At 40.2% G+C, this 18,204-nt stretch overlaps 1 long non-coding RNA gene across 1 annotated transcript; it reads right to left on the bottom strand.

The window, feature by feature from the left end:
• Nucleotides 1-3,099: 3,099 nt before the first annotated feature.
• LOC105526194 lies at nt 3,100-17,423 on the bottom strand. Its single transcript, XR_001004044.1, has 3 exons — nt 17,317-17,423; nt 8,305-8,531; nt 3,100-3,326 (listed from the first exon to the last, which is right to left on the bottom strand). It is a non-coding gene; the product is annotated as an uncharacterized LOC105526194 (long non-coding RNA).
• Nucleotides 17,424-18,204: the final 781 nt, after the last annotated feature.

Here is an 18,204-nt window from a genome sequence, read left to right as displayed (position 1 = left end):
TGGTGACGGGCACCTGTAATCTCAGTTACTCGGGAGGCTGAGGCAGGAGAATTGCTTGAACCCGGGAGGTGGAGGTTGCAGTGAGCTGAGATTGCACCACCGCACTCCAGCCTGGGTGACAGAGTGAGACTACATCTCAAAAACAAACAAACAAAAAGGGAATACATAAATAATTATAAGAATATAATTAATGTCATAAGAGTAAAACATTAACATAAATAATGTAGAAATAGCCATTATTTATGTTTGTGATTATATTTCATAGAAGCCACATTTTCCCAAGAAAGTTCTTAACCTTTTAAAATTCTATAGATCCGATAGTATAGGACATAGTGATCTAAAGTTGGGATCTAAGTGGTTTCATCTCAAGAAAAATTAAAACATTGCATGACAATGAAAAACAGCAGAGAAAATTTAAGGGCCAAGATCTTTTGTACCTTTTCTATGTCAAGTTTGGGTTTGCATTTTCAAAACTCTTAGAAAGATTAACAGTAAAAATAGGGCATCTTTTTTATTGCTGTTGTTTGCAGATATAAGCGTATTTTACTCACTGAATTATTAACTTTTCCATATGCCTGTCAATTTTTAGAAAAAGACCAAGAACTTCTAAAATAACATGTCAGAATCTGTGATTCAGGGAGAGAACAAATGTATTCAGCTCTCAGAATAACCTAAGCTCTGACCCAATTGAGTCTTAAATGAGAAGCTTTCTAAGAATATGGTTGTTTCACAGTAACTTTCTATGAATTCTCTCAAACAAAATTTAACAAGGGCCACGACTTCTTAAGATGTTCAAAATTTAACACTGCTCATCTTTTCCTCCATTCTGGGGGGAAAAGTCAAGCTACAAATCCTTAAAAATTAAGCAAATAAGCAGAAACCTTACTGTGCAATAAGCATTTCAAGACACTTCCAGGAGGGTCATGTCTTTCTACTGAGTTATATTTCAAATAATTGCATTAGAAAAAAGGTGTTAGGAGATTAAACATAAAGTGTATTCCATGCAATCCCTTTGGGTCAAGATATACTGCCCTAAACACAGTAGACCAGCGTTCATTCATTTGTGGGATGGTGAAATTTCTCCCACTCTCCCTACCCCCAGAATCCTCACCTATGGTTCTTGGAGGCACTAGACTCAGACGTGGGGCATCTGTTGTTCTGGCCTAGAGGGTGGGCACCACGAAGGCTGTTGCTCCTGAGCCCCTTCCATCAGGGCAGCCACAGAGGAGGTCAGTTTTTATTCAGTTGGGTTTTTCTGTTGTTTCTTAAAGGCCTACAGTTACAATATCAGAGGCCCGAGTGAGATGTTGGTTCCCTGGAAGAGTTAGCAAATGAGCTATGAATACCTTATTAATATTAGCTTACCAAATAATTAACAAAGGCAGGTAGAGTCAAAACTCACATATAAATAAGTCACTTGGAGTACATTGTGATTGCTGAGAATGAAGATCTACTATATGGCTTACTCCAGTGCAAGTATATATATATGAATGTAATTTCAGAGACCCTTTTTCTAAATCAACTGTAGAAAAGCTAACTCTCTTTTCTTCTACTTTTTACATCACAATTAAAAGGAGACCCCATTCCTTCGGTTCTAGAAGTATGTTACAAGAACAAGAGCAAGAGTCTGTTGGCTTTTTGCTTGGCACCAGTATTCCTTTTGTGTCTCTTAAGCTTGGCATGTGAGTAGGTCATTGAAGATTGAGTGTGTTATAGAAAGAAAAACCACACTTGAGTTTGAACCTGCAGCTTCAAGGAACAAAACAAATGTTGGCCTAGTTAAAAAAAAAAAAGCAAGTTACTCAGTGTCCATATGAATCTGCTGTTTTAGGGGGAAACACCGTGAAAGAGGTAAAGGGCATTTTCTTTACATGAGAACCACAGTACTCTGGCAAGGTATCTGAGTGAACCAGGTGGTGGTGGAATGTTTTTCTCCTGAAGCCTTTCATCACAGCACTCTGACTTGCTACAACGGCTGCCTGTACTTGCTGACTCCAGTGAGTTCCAGGGATCAGTAGGGACTGAAAATATAAGCAAAGGAAAACACTTCACAGATGTGGGTTATTTCAGAAAATTGGAGAGAAGGAGGGAGATTGGGGGTCCTAGGCAAAGCATTAATATTGAGTCAGATATACCCGCAGTTACCAGATGCTTTGCAGATTCATTTTGTGCCATGCAGCACACATCTTCTTCCTGTTTTACTCTTGCAGATTCTCCTCTTGATCCTCTTCCCTCCCACTTGGAAATTTTACTTCTGCTGGATTTTAAAGCTTTGATTTCTTTTTTCTTTTTTTTTTTTTTTTTGAGGTGGAGCCTCGCTCTGTTGTCAAAGCTAGAGTGCAGTGATGTGATCTCAGCTCACTACAACCTCCTCCTCCCCGGGTTCAAGCAATTTTCCTACCTCAGCCTCCCAAGTAGCTGAGATTATAGGCGCCCACCACCATGTCTGGCTAATTTTTGTATTTTTAGTGGAGACGGGGTTTCACCATGTTGGCCAGGCTGGTCTCGAACTCCTGACCTCAGGTGATCTGTCCACCTCAGCCACCCAAAGTGCTGGAATTACAGGTGTGAGCCACCATGCCCAACCTAAAGCTTTGATTCTGAAGTAGGCTGCTCTGACCTGGGCATGTTGGCTTGATCCTAATGGTTCCCTAGACATGGACTAAACAAATTAGTAAATAAGATATATCTGGTGTAAGTCACCTTTCAGTGAAGAGACTAATTGGGGGTGAATGGGTCCTACATTCTTTGTATCAGAACTCTGCTTGGTCAAATTTGCCAAACAGTTGGCTACCTCTTTATTATATTTGACCTCAGAAAGCCAACCATACATCTATCATTCAGAGAAAGACAAAGAATAAAAGAAAAGTAATCAGAAAAGTGTCAGTTGCAGAGAATGGGTGCAGGCAGGAGGGTCTCTGCTTTACATCGTCATTTTGAAACTCAAGATCTTTCCTTCTAATGTAGGACTCAGCACACTACAGCTCACAGGTCAAATATAGCCAGAGTTTGGAAAAGAAGAAAGGTTTTGTACATTTTTAAAGGAAAGAAGCTGAAGGAGAAAGAGGAGGAGGAGAGGGAGAAGAAACAGAGATTTTATACAGTCTACAAAGCTTAAAATATTTATTACCTGACCCTTTACAGGAAAAGTTTGCTGATCCCTCATATGACTCAGCAAGTCTCTAGGGCTCTGAAGCACTTCACTGGGTCCCCCATAAGCAACACTTAGGAGAACAATAAAAAGCGTTTGAAGGATTTTGTGGGAGGTGTTATAACCAGGCTTCCAGGAGGCATATGCTTCTGGTAGATAGAACTCAATCATCTACCTGCATGGGAAGACAGAAAATAAAGTCAAGCTATCTGCCCAGGAGGGAAAGAGGTCTGGCTGGTGAAAATGCAGTTGTTACAAGGCACACAAGGTTAACTGCTAGGAGAATTAAATTGGCAGTTGTTGAGAGCTCAAGAAAGAGAGTCAGGGCACTTCAGACAAAGGTTATGGAGGTGGCTTCCCAGAAAGAGTCAAACTAAGATGGTCGGACAGCAAGAGGGTGGGAAATGCAGGTAAATGGAATGAGATAATCCCAGCACAAACAGGGGAAATATAAAGCTTGGCCAGGGAATCACAACTAACAAGGAAAAAGGTCCCACTGGGAAGTTCTGGGATATCATCTGCCTAGAAAGAAAGATTGGGTTCAGGTGGTAAAAGGCCTTGAGTGTCAGTTCACATATATGATGCCAACTTTAAAAAAAAGTTCAACCAATAATGTTTCCTGATTTTTATTTTATCTTGTTTTATTTCTTTTTTACTCTTTGGCAGCATCGTCTATGGATCCGGAAACTCTGCATGTTGGGTTTCTTCAGAGGTGTCTGGATGAAGGCTACCCTCGGAAGACAGGGATACTTGGATCCCAAGAAACGAAATAAAATTTTAAAATTTGACTCATCTTTTTTGAGAAAACAAACTTATAAATCATACATTTAAAGAAGTAGATGGCAACATTTATAATTGGCGTAAATAATAATAAAAAGAACACACAGGCTCCCACCAGCGGCGTTAAGTAACAAAACACTGCCAGTATTTGACACCTTCGTGCCCTCCTTGATCACATCTCCTTCTCCCCGCCACCAAGAGGCAACAATCCTGAAATTTATGGTACTTGTTCTTTGTTTTTCTTTATAGCTTTACTACCTATTTATGGATTTCTGATAATATATTAATTTTACCTGCTTTGGCCTTTGTATAGGTGGTACTATATTATACATATTCCTCTGTGATGTGTTTTTGTGCAATGTTATGTTTTTTTTGTTTGTTTGTTTTTTGAGACGGTGTCTCGCTCTGTCGCCCAGGCTGGAGTGCAGTGGCGCAATCTCGGCTCACTGCAGGCTCCGCCTCCTGGACTCAAGTGATTCTCCTGCCTCAGCCTCCCGAGTAGCTGGGTCTACAGTCGCCCACCACCGCACCCGGCTAATTTTGTTTTTGTATTTTTAGTAGAGACGGGGTTTCACCGTGGTAGCCAGGATGGTCTCCATCTCCTGACTTCGTGATCCGCCAGCCTCGGTCTCCCAAAGTGCTGGGATTACAGGCGTGAGCCACCGCGCCCAGCCCCAATGTTTTGCTTTTAAGATTCATCCAAGTTGCTGCTTATAGCTAGCAGCTAATTTGTTTATATGGTATTCTGCTATATGTTAACCCACTCTTGATGGCCATGTCTCTTTTTAAATTGGAAAAAATGTATCCCTTTGAAAAACATTAAAATAAATACTAAAAAGTCAAAAACAAAACAAACAAACAAAAACAGGAAATAAGATGCCTGTGAAGAATGCATTGCTTGTGTCTGCAGACTATTTAAATGTCAAGATATTGCTCCTTGGAACTCCCTTTTCTAATAGGAGTATAGAGCTTGGCTTATCACATTCCATTTGATTTGCTATGACATTTATCTGTACCCGTTCTTGGTGGTTTGTTTTTTCAGATTACCAGTTCCTCGCATGTGATTGAAGGGTTCTAGTTGCTTTAGAGGCAGCCCCGTCCCCTTGCCTTCACCCTGCCAGTTAAGAACATTCAGGGCACTTTTGTACTAACAGGTCTCAGATTTCCATTTCAGGACATTTGGACATAGGCCTTCATAGGAGAGTTTCCTCACATACCTCAGGCTGTTGACAACATGACTTGCCCTTTGCAGTCCACTTATTCTGGACATAATGTAAGTGACAGTGATAATTCTATGTTATTCATCTTCCTTGTTCGGCTTTTGTTCTTGAGTCTATTTGTGGCTCAATTTTGTAAATGAAGAAAGCCATTTTCTCTTTCATGTCTTAAGCCTGGCTGAGAGAACATTTCTCAGCTTCTGTTGACACATCCATTTAACTGTCCACCTAGGAAAGCTTGGAGATCCTGATACAGCAGCACAAAACATCAGTGCACAGTCCCATGAGAAAACCTCGACTATTCAAGCCTCACTCTCTAAGATAGTTTTCAAGAGTATTAGCAACTATCTCATTCCTTCTTACAGAAAAGAAACAAGAAAATTTTTCCAAGAGTGGTAAAACATTCTACTTCTCCAACATTTCTCTAAGTTTCTTTTGCTTTTTGTTGTGTATTTCAGAGGCAGGTTTCAACTATGAATAATGAACATACGTTTGTCTCTTGAGAACAACCTGAGTTGCAAAGACTCCTTTTTAAGTTTCTCTACTTAAAGCAATCGACTCTATAAATTATACATCTCTTACTTGATATGCATTTTCTAATAGGTAGTCTAAAGCCATCCATATGAACACTCATTTTCACACTAAAGGTTTGGAAAAAACCTAAAAGCCTTTTTTTTTTTCTTTTTTATTGCCAAGAGGCAGATATTCTTCTTTTGAAAAGCCTGTTTATTCCTGGTGGGAAGTTTTATTTCTATCTTCAGAAACATCATTTTAAATTTGTGTAATCAGTTCAGCAAACTGCTTCTTATAGTGATAAATAAATATCAAATTAAACTTGCAATTAAAATTTACTAAAAATATAGGTTGCTATAATTTTGTTGGTGATAAAAGTACAGAAGTAGAAATGATTAATGATGATTACTAATTATGCAGCTGTGTTCAGAGCACACAAGTCTATGGAGCTACAGCTTTTTAGCTAAATAACGATGTTATTCCAGGAAAAACTTTTGTATATAATATCTAAATGCAACTCATTTCTAGTCAGAACAAACACCCCCATCACTTCATAACGCTTAGCTTGACAAAGAGAACCAGAAAAATAGAATGCTAGAATAATCGTTTCATATCCTCTTTTGCTTATTCTTGTTTTTTTTTGTTGTTGTTGACTGTTAGAGTTTCTAAAAAAAAAATGCCATCAATGTGAGAAATTATCTGGTATTAATTATAGTGAAGACAGGAGTAGCTTGTTAAAATTCTGACTTCTTTCTTTCCTAAATTTTGTATATCCTGTCTTGGCATTTCATATTGAAAATAACTTACTGGTGCCAGGCGTGGTGGCTTATGGCTGTAATCCCAGAACTTTGGGAGGCTGAGATGGGAGGATCACGAGGTCAGCAGTTCGAGACCAGCCTGGCCAACATGTGAAACTCCATCTCTACTAAAAATACAAAAATTAGCCGGGCGTGGTGGCATGTGCCTGTAATCCCAGCTACTCAGGAGGCTGAGGCAGGAGAATAGCTTGAACTCGGGAGGCGAAGGTTGCAGTGAGCCGAGACACCAGCGCAGCACTCCAGCCTGGGACAGAGCGAGATTGTCTCAAATAAATAAATAAATAAATAAATGTAACTTATTGGTAAGGCTAACAAAGTCACTAAAAAATAAAATCACTAAATAATTGGGTTTTGTTTATTTTGGGTTTTGTTTTATTTTGTTCTAGAGATGGAGTCTTCTGTCACCCAGGCTGGAGGGCAGTGGAGCAATCGTAGCTCACTGTAGCCTCAAACTCCTGGACTTAAGTGATCATCCTGCCTCAGCCTCTCCAGATGCAAGTCACTGCACCCAGCAACTTACTAAATATTTCACTTGTAGACAGAAGACTTGGATTTGATCCTATCATCTATTACTTAAAATGAGAAAATCTACAAATTAGGTAGCCCTCATTTTTTTTAACCACATATTATTTTTGATCAGCACACAAATCCCATTTTCCCTTCTCTCTTCTTCACTTGTGTAGAACATTATTATTTTATGAAAAACAATTTTACAGATAAAACAACAGAGACCTATAGAGGTTATGTGAAATTATAATATCTCTAACTTAGTTCTCTTATATTCCAGTCATGTGTTACTTTCAGTATGCAATCAACAAACAAAACCAGGCTGGACATGATGGCTCATGCCTGTAAGTCCAGCACTTCGGGAGGCTAAGGCAGAAAGATTGCTTGAGCCCAGGAGTTTGAGACCAGCCCAGGCAGTATAGCAAGATCCTGTCTCTAAAACCAAAACAAAAATAAACACACAAAAAGGAGACAGAGAAAGGCAGAGAGAAAAAGAGGACAAAAGGAGAAAAAAAAAAAGAGAGAGAGGGAAGAAAGAAGAAAGATAAAAGAGGGTGTTGTTGCGAATGTTAAGTATGGAATTCTGGGTAGAGAAGAAAATGATAAAGTAGTAGAAAAAATATGGAAATTTGGAAAAAGTTGTCCTCAAACTAGAAGAACTACTGAGACTACCAAATTGTGGCTATAATTTAGTGGACATTTAACATGAAAAATGTTGGGTTAGGGAGATGCACGCAATTTTCCTTCACAGAGGAGGTAGCTTGGTATGATGGAAAGGATAAAAAACAAAAACTCGTTTAGAAATTCAATGCTTCTGTTGGAATTTGGTTCCACCTCTGAAGTGCAGGGTGACCTCGTCCATGTTGTGTAACTTATTTACTCTTCTTTCCTCATATGGGAAATGATGACAGTGTATCCATCAACCTACCCACATCACAGGGTTATCTGAGGATCTGATGATACCACTTTTATATAAAAGCTCTTTGAAAGTTGTAAAGCACCAAAGTAACATGTAATATGACCACAAGTAAACCACATGCTGCTCCTTCGCGTGGAAGTTGGAAAGTCAAATGCAAAAGTAAAATGGAGGAGATGGGTTACATCATTTTAAAGAAAAATGTAGCTGATCCCATTAACCACAGCCAGATTTTTAAGACCACCTTCGACATTTTTTGAGTGCTTAATCTTAAGCAACAGAGCTTAAGCAATTTTGTTTTAGTATCATGAACACAAGAATCTTTTTGTTTTTGTTTTTGTTTTGTGGTTGTTGTTTTTGACAAAGTGGTTTGAAGAGGCACTGGGGAGGGAAGCAAGATACAACTGAGGGGACCTCAGCCACTTGCCTCCTTATTACAGAGCATCGTGAGATGACAGCAAGGAAGAAATCTCACAAGGGGCTTGCAGCTGCCTCTCTGTCTGCCGCTGAGTGATGCAGAGCAAACTGCAGAGCTAGAGACACAGCAGTAGCCCAGAGAACTGGCCTGATGACTCTTCCTGGGCCAAGCACCTCCTGTCAGAGCTGGCCAGTTAGCATTGGCAGACAACCTAGTTAGGACAAGGACACAGAATCAGAGTGGCTGACACAAGAAAGCCCCTCACTGTGACAGCAACTCAAACTTCTGGGGCTCCAGAAAGGAAATAGATGTTTGGAAACAGATATGACAAAAGGCCTTTCCCTTCAACTGCTCAGCATGTGACACTGAATTTTGGAGGATAAAAAAAAAAATTTAAAAAAAAGAACCATTGTTCATCCCCTCAGGGCGTAGCAAGTGTTTTATCACGTTTTTATAAAATATAGTCTTCGCCCCAAAGCTTTGTTTGCATGAGGGTGTGTCCCATCCATGGGTGGAAAATTTCCATAACGTTTTTCCTTTCAATTCTGTTCCTCCCTCTTTTGTAGAGTTTTTCAGGGTCTCTGTCCATTGTGATTCTAACACGCACCAACCCTAAGGACCAATGTTATTGGCTATTTTAAAACTTGAAAGATCAAAATGGCAGGGGAAGAAATCAGAATCCCTTTAGAGCCAATTATTTGCCAAATGTCTGTACGAAGAGCCAACGTGACACCTTTCTTACTGAATTCATCCACCAGTGACATTTGTTAAATGATTATTCAGCCAATACTATGCCCAAGAATACCACATACTTTAAAAATTCCTTTAATTCCGCAGATCAGCTGATATGAGTGATTTTGTCCTTAAAAAGTTGGTGTGTTTAAGTCTCTTTCGCACTTGCAGTCTTCCCTACTCCTATGTCTGAGGCAGGTGTTGACAGTTGTTATTCTGTGGTAGGAATTTTTAGAAGCGACAGCACTGTAGGGTGGACAAATGGCTTCATCAGGAAATCATGCACTGGTTTGAGATAAGGAAGGGGTGGATTTGAAAATCACCTTCCCTTTAGTGTCACTTGTACTTTCTCTTTCTTTAGCTGCTCTCTGTTGTGAAATCGATCCTTCAAGTCACTGCAAAGCTTGTCACATACTCCTTACATATACCCTCCTTTCTTGCACAGATCAATGATCTTACCATTTTCCGAGAGAAACTCATAGATTCACGTATTATGAGACAAAAGTTGACATCAGTCTTCTCTTAGATGGTTTATAGAAACAAAACAAAGAAACAAAGGAAAATTAGTGCTTTCTCAGAGGAACAGGTAAACACACTGGGATACCCTGCACTTCCCGGACAATCAATTTTGGAAACACTACGGTCACCTACAGCACCACAATGAACTGCATTCCAAGAAGCCTGGAGAGCAAATGTTGAGATGTTCTTTTTGCTACAATGCGAAAGCATATCACATTGCTGTTTGCCCATAGCACACTTTTTAACTTAAAAGTAAATGCTAATACTTTGAAGATTAAATATTTTTAAAAAACCCCTCAAACCTAAGCAAATTTTAGTCTCTCTGGAAAAGCAATTGATAAATAATACACTCAAACTGTGAATATATTTTCACACTGTTAAGAATTTATTTATTAAAAAATAAAATGTTTCTGGAAACAGCTCCCTTTTGATCATCTCCCCAGAGCTAGAACATACACACAAATTCTATGGAATCAAAGCCTTGTAGGTAAGAAAAAGTTTTGTCAGATGAATTCTTCAGGAAACAAGATCATGCCAAGATAGGCCATCTACCTTTTTTTTTTTTTAACTGGATTCTCCATCCTATAATAGTAGATCATAAGTTGAATATGTAGTGTGCAATATGTCAACTTGGCTAGGATGAACTACATTTCCCAGAATTCATGTTCTTGTATCTTTCTGGGTAAGGTGAGCTATGGGGAGAGGTTCTTGTGGGAGGCAGGAGGGTGGAGGGGAAGCAGCAGCCACATTTCGGCTGCCATCCAAACGCTGTGGCTTATCTGCTGGCTTACTTCCTTGGTGTGGGCAGTGGCCAGGCTTGCAGCTGTTTCATCTTCCTGTGGATCCTCCTTCAGCTTTTCTGATTCCTTCTCTGGTAATTAAAAAGTACAAACTGCTCTAGATAAAGTGGCAAGACATTTGTGGGGAAAATAAACCCCACAAATATCGAGTCTGAGGCATGTTGAGGCACCCCACAAGTAGAGACCAGAACAAGAGAAGGCTCCGTAAGTCCAGATTGCTCTGGAAGCAGCTCTGCCACTTAGACCACATGAACCAGAGAGCCAATGGTGCTAGAAATGTCAGTAACAGAAAGGAAGGCTGTTTAAAGCCTTTGCCAGGCTCCCGTAGGTAAAGCACAGACCAGACCCTTAGGATTTTGGAAGAAAGTGCTGCTATTCTTTATAGGTAATGATTCTTCTTCTAAATAGCTTTTATGTTATTACTGGGCCTTGGTAGAGACTGAATGTTTGACCACGGGCTACCAAATTACCATATGGCCTGAGCTGCCCATTACTAGTGTTGTCTGAGTCACCAGGCCATAAAGTTGAGTATGCACAGCAGGACTCTCTGACCAAATGGAAGTGGTAGATACAAAATTGGGCCTCAGCAGGGCCTGAAAGCACAAATATGTTGCATGAGCAAGTGGCCTACATATCCATGGCCCTTACTCCTGTTAGCCTTCTTTCTCTCAACTTACACCTATGACCCTTGGAGAGCTTCTTATGACAAGCCAATAAAGGGATAAAAATCTTGGGCCTAGTTTGCAGAACTTCAAGCAATGTTCCTGGTCATTCATTTTGCTTCAAAGAATAAATGTCCAGAAGTACAAGTCAACACTAATTCATGGGCTATTTGGTTGTATGGTCAGAGATTTGGAAGGAACATGATTGAGAAATTGGGTGACAAGGAAATCTGGTGAAAAGGTAAGTTGATGGACCTCTTCAAATGGGCATAGTATATAAAAATATCTGTGTTTCATGTGAATGTTCACCAAAGGGTAAGCTCAACAGAGGAGGATTTTACTAATCAGGTGAATAGAATGAGCCATTCTGTGGACATTCGTCACCTTTCTTGCCAACCAACTCCTGTCATTATCCAACTAGAAAATGAAAAAAAAAAAAAGGCAAAGGTGGCAGAAAATGGCAGTTATGCGTGGGTTCATCAACATGAAGTTCTACTTACCAAGGCCTATCTAGCTATAGCCACCACTGAGTGCCTAATCTGTTAACAGCAGAGATTGACAGTGAGCCCCTGACGTGGCACCATTCCCAGCTACTAGGCTGATTACATTAGATCACTTCTCTCATGGAAGTGGCAGTATTTGGTTCTTACTGGAACAGACACTTGTGGATATGCATTTGACTTCCCTGCCCACATGCTCCTGCTAAAACCACTACAAAAACCATGTACAGAATAACTTATTCACTATCATGGTATTTCACACAGCATCACTTTTGATCAAGGAATTTGTGTCACAGTAAATGAGGTACAGCAATGGACTCATGTAACCCACTGATCTTACCCCGTCACCCTGAAGCAGCTGGCTTGATAGAATGGTGGAATGTCCTTTTGAGACTCATGTGTGATCCTTTAAGATTCAAAGTATGCTCTAGATCAGCATCCAATATGTATTTCTGTTTCTTCCTTAGCCAGAACTCATGCGTATGGGGATCAAGGGGTGGAAATAGGACAGGATCCTCTCACTATTATCCCTAGCAATTCACTAACAAACTATTGCTTCCCATCCCTGTGACATCAGGCTCGGGTGGCAAAGAGGTCTTAGTTCCAAAAGGAGGAGTTCTTCTGCCAGGGGACATATGAAGACTCAGCTGATCTGGAGTGTCACCTGACCACTTTGACTCACGCCATTGAATAAACAGGCAAAGAAGGCAGTGATTGAATCTAGGCTGCTTCTACACAAAGAGAATCAGGAGGAGCATGTCTCAAAAGTTAAAGTTCTACATTTCCTCTTAGTACTACCATATCCTGTGACTAAAGTGAATAGAAAACTACATCAGTTCAACTTAGCAAGACTGCTAATGGCCTAGAACATTCAGGAACAAAGATTTGGTTTATACCACCAGTCAAGAACCCATGACCAATTAAAGTACTGAGAACAAAGGGAACATGAAATAGGTAGTGGAAGAATATAGTTCTAAATACCAGCTATGGCCACGTGACCAGTGACAGATGCAAGTACTGTACTAGTTATGAGTATTTCTTCTTTATTTTTATATGACTATATGCAAACATACATATCAATATGCATGTATATATTTCTTTAACCAATTATTTTGTATTTGTCTTCTGTCTCATTCCCTCATCATCTAACAGAAAATGTGTTAATACTATTTAACTTAATATCTCAATATATAAGTTGTAGGATATCAAAAGAGAAGTGAGAATCTGGTGTGAATCTGTTAAAAGAAAAATGGACATCACCCAAAATAAAAAAAAGAATGCTGGATTCTCTCTTAGGGAAAAGTGTGTTTTGGTTGTTTTGGGGACAGATGTTACCATGTTAGAGGCAGGCATGATTTTGTTATTATCTTTAACTGGAAATTAAGTTTGATTTAAGATGAGTAGGAGGCCAAGTTGTCAAGGCATGGCTTTGTAAAGAGTGAACCCAACTAGACTGAACTCTGTTTCCCAGAATTCCCTTTTCCATGTGTTTCTGGTTAGGGTGGGTCACAGGAGAGATTCTCGGGCAAAATTTGGAGAGGAGAGTAAAGCAGCAGTCATTTGCTAGCTTATATATGTCTCTTCGCTGCTGGATCACCTCTTGCATGAGACAGCAGCTGGGCCTGCAAGTGTTCCACCTTCCCCTGGAGGGATCCTCCTGAAGCTTCTCCAACTCCTGAGCCAGGTACACACCTGTACTGAGCTCTATAATTAAGGGCTCTGCCTCAGAAGAATGTTATACAACCAAGGTTAGAGGCATTCAGAATTGATGCAAGTTTCAATCTGTCCTTGTGAGCCCCCACTGTGTCTGGGGTTCCAGCTTGCTCTGGTTCTTCCCCACTTTATATCCATCTTCCTTTCCTGACAACCTGTCGTTGGAATTCAAGCTCCAGCATTGGATATGAAGACAACAGCTTTACAGACATGACTTAACCACACCACACTATTATGTAATGTCAAATCCCCAGAACTATATAAATATACATACATACACACACACAGGCATCCTAGTGTTTTTGTTTCTCTTATTGAAACCTTAATAATACCATATTTTAGTTGAATGTTAAAAGGTTACATTCTTTAAGAAAAACAGCTTTTTGAGGTATAATTGACATACAATGAACTGCACATATTTACATTGTACAGTGTGATAAATTTTGACATATGCAGATCCCCTAATCAAGACAGTGAACATATCCATCACTCTCCAAAGTTTGCTTGTTCCCCTTTCTATTCCTCTGTCCTTTCCACTCCTTCCCCATCTCCCCAGACAACCACTGCTGTGCTTTTTCTTCCTCTAGATTAGTTTGCGTTTTCTAGAGTTTTATATAAACAGAATAATACTGTATGTTCTCTTTTTTTGGTCTGGCTTCTTTCACTCAGCATAATTATTTTGAGATTCCTCTATTCTGTTATGTGCTCATTCTAAAATAGTTTACAAGGTTAAATTCTTTTTTTTCTTTTATTTATTTATTATTATTTTTTGAGATGGAGTCTCACTCTGTCGCCTGGGCTAGAGGGCAATGGCCGGATCTCAGCTCACTGCAACCTCCGCCTCCTGGGTTCAAGCAATTCTCCTGCCTCAGCCTCTTGAGTAGCTGGGATTACAGGAGTCCACCACCACGCCTGGCTACTTTTTTGTATTTTTAGTAGAGACGGGGTTTCACTATGTTAGCCAGGCTGGTCTCGAACTCCTGATCTCGTGATCCGCCTGCCTAAGCCTCCCAAAGTGCTAGGATTTCAGGCATGAGCTACCACTCCTGCCCAAGGTTAAATTATTAATGAACAACATTCCGGTTAAGTATAGATCCATCATATGCATTTAGATGCATTGGAACTGAGCATGAAGGGAAACCAAAATCCAGGCAATCAGAAATAATGCATTAGGAGCATTTCCTTATATCAGGAAGGTCTAGAGATAGTACCATTACATCAGCCTCACCATTAAGTGGTGGGGAAAAAAGCTCTTTGGAAAGGGTTCCAAAGGTTGGACTTTGCATAAAACAGATACTTTGGTAAGTGGAGTAGGGCTGGACAGCACCATCTCCGGAGGTTAGCCAGGAAACCTAGGAAGGGATGGGATGCCATCCGCTGAATTTTTAGTGTGGCATCTTCTGAGGGAGTGATGGAATGACATCAGCCTGAATAACCGTGAGTCATTCTTGTTCTTACCTTTCCTCAGCACCATCAGCATGTGAATTCAGCAGCCCTAGAGTTTCTCCTTTCACCCAGTTTTGTTCTAGCCCCATTTGCTCTCATATTGCCCCAGATGAGCCAGGAGGGACAGACTGCTCCACAGGGTGCCTGGAAACCTCCAAATATGAGTCATGGAAAGCAACATCATGTAGTTGGCATTTGACTGAAAATCAAGTGATCTGGATGTTAACCATGAGCTCTCACTTAATTATAAGCTATGTGACTATGGATAAATCAAATTCTCTCTCTGAATCTCGTTTCCTCAACTGTAAACTGAAGGAGTTGGAAAAGGTGATCTTGAAAATATCTGCATTCTCTGTAATTAAGAGTGGAATAATAGGCCAGGCGCGGTGACTCACGCCTGCAATCCCAGCATTTTAGCAGACCGAAGCGGGTGGATCATCTGAGGCCAGGAGTTGAAGACCAGCCTGGCCAACATGGTGAAATCTGTCTCTACAAAAATACAAAAAAAATTAGCCAGGCATGGTGTTGTGCACCTGTAATTCCAGCTACTCGAGAGGCTGAGGTGGAAGAATTGCTTGAACCCGGGAGGCAGAGGTTGCAGTGAGCTCAGATCACGCCATTGCACTCCAGCCTGGGTGACAGAACAAGATTACATCTCAACAACAACAACAACAGCAACAACAACAACAAGAAATTAGCTGGGCATGGTGGCGCATGCCTGTAATCCCAGCTACTCAGGAGGCTGAGGTGGGAGAATTGCTTGAAATCAGGAGGTGGAGGTTGCAGTGAGCTGAGATAGTGCCATTGTACTCCAGCCTGGGCAACACGAGTGAAACCCCACCTCAAAACAAACAAACAAACAAACAAAAAAGAGTGGGATAATAAATGCCCAGAGGATTAACAGGTGTAGTCATGTCAAGCACCACGTGGACAGCCTGAATTAAATCCCTACTTGTAAATGTGCTAGGCTACAGCATGGCCATCCATTCATCCATCTGCTCACCCATCCATCCACCTGTCCATCAATAAATATTCACTAAGCCTTCTATGTGCAGGACATTGTGGTCAACACTGGAGACAGGAAGATGAATATGGTCTAGCTCCCTTTTTCAAGGTGCTCACGGTTCACTGAGGGCAGAAACATTTACACATAACTAATTATGTGTGATAATTTTAAAATGTATATTTAGAACAGAGATGGTGTTTTGGTAATATCTTGATCCTCAGAACCTTGTAGAAAGTTCAAGGAAAATAATTGTTTTTTTCTGAATATCAGAATATATGGAACAAACAGCATTTTAGAAAATTCTACAGGAAGATATGGGAAAGAGGGATTTAAAATATTTCTTTAAACTAAAACTAGAACTACCATTTGACCTAGCAATCCCATTCTGGTTATATACCCAAAGGAAAATAAATCATTCTACCAAAATACACCTACACTCATATGTTTATTACAACGCTAGTCACAAGAGCAAAGACATGGGATCAACCTAGGTATCCATTAATGGTGGACTGGACAAAGAAAATGTGATACATATACACCATGGAATACTACGCAGCCATAAAAATAAATGGAATCATGTCCTTTGCAGAGATGTGGATGCAGCTGGAGGCCATTATCCTAAGTGAATCAGTGCAGAAGCAGAAAATCAAATATTGCATATTCTCACTTATAAGTGGGAGTTAAATATTGAGTACATATGAACATAAAGATGAAAACAACAGACACTGGGGACTCTAAAAGTGGGGGAAGGGGTGAGGAAGCAAAGCAAGAGTTTAAAAGCTACCTGTTGAATAATGTGTTTACTGTTTGGCTGATGGTTCAGATAGAAGCCTAAACCTTAGCATCACACAATACACCCATGTAACAAAGTTGCACATGTACCCCCTCAATCTAAAATTTTTTTTTAAGTTCCTTTAGAAAACTCATGCCCCCCCCTTTTCCTTGACATGTCTTACTGACAGTTACATATATTTCCATATGTATTCATTACTACAGCAGTCCTTTAGGAAGACAAACAGGAAAGAGAACAAAATTCAAATTCTACTCTGCATATAACTGAACAAGTAACCATCAATTTTCCCTCTCTAGAAGAGGCCACAAACTTTCTAGGAAAAGGAGACATTATCTAGAATTAGCCAAATTTAATTCAGTTGAGGTTATTAACTTACACTATTATATATAAATGTGATGATTGTAAACAAGGTTCACCTTCATGAAGCAAATATATATTTTTGAGACTTATGTCATCAACACTAAAATGTTTACATATTAGCATCTACATTCTCCAGAGATAGTTTTAAATAATTACATTTATATTTTTCAAAACACTACTTGATTTTTCTCAGTTTCGTCAGAATCAAGCAACTGTTGGTTAAAAGAGAACAAAAAACAGCTTATTCCAGCAGAGAAACCCTGGACATCATTTCTAGCTTTTGTTCTTAACTTGTACAGTTGAAGATATTATTAAGGAAACAGAATATACATATTTTAATGGTTAAACTTAAAATGTTTAACTATTAGGCATCCAGCAAACTGGGTGAAGTTTGTTCTTCTATCTGACTTCCGAGAAGCCAGCAAGCCAGGTCATGTGGCTGGCTGACCTCCCAGCACCACCTACCTCAACTCCATGAGATGCCATCAGATCCCACCCAAAGGAGCCAGTCGTCCCCATGAAACAATGACCAATTCTTACAAGACACAACTGGAGCTCTGTTGCTGTGGCACAGGAAGGCTCGATAAGATCTCCCAGTCACAGCATTCTTTTGTGTCAGCAGACGCAAGTGGGATGTTCCTTCTGCAGCTCTTACCGAGCAAGAGGAAGCAGGCTTTGAAACACAATGTTCATTGAAATTGGCTTTCATCTGAGGAATCCCAGGGTGGCTCCTGCTTCATGATGTGCATTCTGTCTGCAGCTGAGCTCTCCTGATGCATTTCCGTTGTTTGTTCTGGGGGGAAGGCAGCACCTTTACGGGACTCACCCGTTTACTAGGTAAAGGGCATCGCATTGTGCTGGGCAAAGCATTATGTGTCAGGATGTCTCCAGTGAGTCTGGAGCCTAGAAGGAGCATCAGAAATAAAATAAAAAACAATCAAGTCCTCCGCCATCCTGGCTCACTGATGGAACAATTTAGGAGAAGAACACAAAGCCATCTAATGACCCCTGGGGAGCATTTGCTTATTTGGTGACCTTAGGAGCAGGAAGTCATTTGTCACTCTAGTTGCTCATTGGGCACAATGCCACAGGACACAAATGGGGGTACTGAACGTAAGTCTGAGTGTTGGCCCAATAGAACCTGTCCAGAAGCAGCCTGGGATCCATGATTCATTGCGGGGCAATTATGGTTTTTAAGAAAATGAAGAGAAGTAAGTAATCCACAGGGTCAAATCACGGGTGAGAAGTCTCTCCATCCCATTGTCCTAGTTTTACAATTTAGCAATTCATCTTCTTTTCAGAGAAAACCATTCTGGATCCCAAACAGATTTGCTCTGATTAAGAAATGGTCTC

This window comes from Colobus angolensis, unplaced genomic scaffold, assembly GCF_000951035.1.
Source record: "Colobus angolensis palliatus isolate OR3802 unplaced genomic scaffold, Cang.pa_1.0 Scaffold58, whole genome shotgun sequence".
NCBI classification, from domain to species: Eukaryota; Metazoa; Chordata; class Mammalia; order Primates; family Cercopithecidae; genus Colobus; species Colobus angolensis.
The sequence above is the reverse complement of the archived record's forward strand: the minus strand, read 5'-3'. Positions and strand labels throughout refer to the sequence as shown.